This window comes from Rattus norvegicus, chromosome 3, assembly GCF_036323735.1.
Source record: "Rattus norvegicus strain BN/NHsdMcwi chromosome 3, GRCr8, whole genome shotgun sequence".
In the NCBI taxonomy this organism is placed as follows: Eukaryota; Metazoa; Chordata; class Mammalia; order Rodentia; family Muridae; genus Rattus; species Rattus norvegicus.
The window spans coordinates 74,579,536-74,582,079 of record NC_086021.1 but is presented as its reverse complement, the minus strand read 5'-3'; positions in this window follow the sequence as shown (position 1 = coordinate 74,582,079).

The window sequence follows — 2,544 nt, the reverse complement described above, 5'->3', positions numbered from 1 at the left end:
TCAAGCTCCGTCCATCTTTCTTGACTGCCCTTTTCAGCATCCTTGTGTCCCAGAGTAGCCTTTCAGTCTATGCCCATTCACACACAGTACCTGACCTCTGTCAACCCACTGGCACAAAAATCCTCCCTATGCAACGTTGAACTTGAACCCTTGCAGCTTCCACCCATGGCCCTCGTTCTATTGTTTGTCCTCCTTCAAGTGGGTTATTCTGTCTCCCAAGAGAATCACCCCAGCCTTTTCAGCTCTTCCGTACCTGGACTTCGGCTAACCTGACTCTCCTGTGTACAATGAATACATCTGCATGTTTAAAATTTAGGCCAAGCAGACATTGAGAAAACATGCAGGCAAGCATGCGGACCAAAGTAAATCCTTATCTTATATATTACTGATGGGGAAGTTAAACTTGCCCACTTTATTTCAAAAAATTGAAAATATATCTGCCATGTGATCCTACTATATCCCTCCTGGGTATTTTTCTGAAGGACTTCAAGTCAACACGTGACAGAAGATGCATGCACATTGTTGTCTCCTGTGTCACTAATCACAGTAGCTAAGTTACGGAGCCAGCCTAGGCACTCAGCAACAGAGACGAATGGGTAAGAAAACATTGCATATATAAACAAGGGAATCACTTTTTGGCCATGATGGAGCACGAGGAACGTTATTTCCAGGAAAATCGATGAGACCAGGGATATTCATGCTTATCTAATTAAGCTAGTTATAAAGAGACAATTGTCTCTTTTTTTATTTGTGTCCTGGATTTTGTACAAATGCATAAAAGCATATCCATATAAATGACATAAAAGTGGACTTGAAACTGTCTATGGGAACAAAAGGGACCAACAGGAGTTGGGAAGGATGAAAAGAGAGAACAGAGAATGTGGGGTAGTATGTTCAAAGTCCAATACATACTTGTATGAAAATACCTTTATACAAATGGTGCCACATATAATGAATACACATATATGACGATATTTCTAAAAAGTTAGGCCAAGGTCAGGAACTCTTTTGTGTTTCTTCCTCATGGAGGTAGAGGGCTGTTGACACCACACGGTTACATCACTCCGTTGACCCATTTTGAGCTGCCTCTTGCACAAAACTCTTTAGTGTGTTTTCAGTGCAGCTCTGAATCCTAGAATTGAATTTTGAAATCACAAACAAAACTGTGTCTTTATCATGCCGGGCCCTGGCTTGAACTTACAGAAGTATTTTTACCGGGATTCTTCCTCAGGCCCCCTGCTGTGTCAACACACCTGTCTCTGTGTCTAATGGAACCACGATGGAATGCTCCTGTCACACTTGATCCCTTTCCAGTTTGGAGGTGAAGGAGTGGGCTGAAGGGAGGAGGGACAAGGTCTAAAAAAGAATTGAGGGCTTGGAGGGTAAGGATCTGGCTAGGCAACATTTTCTTCTTTTGTCCTGAAAGCAATCTGTGAATTCTGAAAATGCCAGTTTGTACTGATGCCTATGATGAGGAGGTGACTTTCTTACACAGATTCTTGCAGTGGGCATTGGAGAGCAGGAAATGAGAGAAGCACTTGCTTACCTCTCTCTACCATCCTCTTAGAGTCCCGGGGCAGGGGACCTGCCAGATGTCTCAGGGGCTAAGAGCAATGGCTGCTAAGCCCCAGTACCTGACTTTCACATGGTGGAACTCCCAGACTCAGAGAGTGGAAAGAGAAAACTGATTCTCATAAGTCGTCTCCTGATTTCCACACGTGTGCAGTGGTACACTTAATCCTACACACACACACACACACACACACACACACACACACACACACATTCACACACACACACACACACACACACACACACACACACACACACACACAAATTAAATGTGGGAAAATAAAGAGTTCCAGGGAATGGAGAAAGTGGAGCCTCTAGCCAAGAGTCTTGTCATATAATTTTCAGTACTCGGGTTTTGCAAATTGCTAATCTACAATGGCTCCAGTATGCTAGAAAGAATTCACAGGAAGCCCATGTATTTATTTAAAATTCATTGTGTGATATGCAGCTTTTCTTTCTCCCTTCCCCCAATTCTTCCTTTTTTCCTTAGACTTCAAGGCTTGGAGAATTTAGCTCAGATTACTATACATGCAAGAATTTGGATATTATGTATTCTATTTGTAAAAGAGAGCAGTAAATGTAACAGCCATAAAGACTTCATAGGAAAAGCATGGACTGCGCTCTGGGATGTGGTGTGGCTGTTTGAAAAGTTGAACCAACGAGAATCCTTTTGAGGATGCTGGAGACAGGTGCCTAAAGTATTCTGGTAACTGGGCTAGTCAGCAAAGCAATTAGAACGTGGTGACCTTTCTCCTTCTTCAGTGGTGTCAGGGCAGAAGAGTATGACATCGCGAGTGTGCTCCATGAAATGTCCGAGACAGACACGGGGTTATTCCTATCAAACCGTATAGTTCAGCAACTTTCTGGCATTTCCTTAGATGGCCGTGTGGTAGTGATGGAGGCTCTGAACTCATCCTGGACCCTTCCATTCTTCCAGCGCCTAGGTTAGCCCTAGCTACAGGGATCACAACA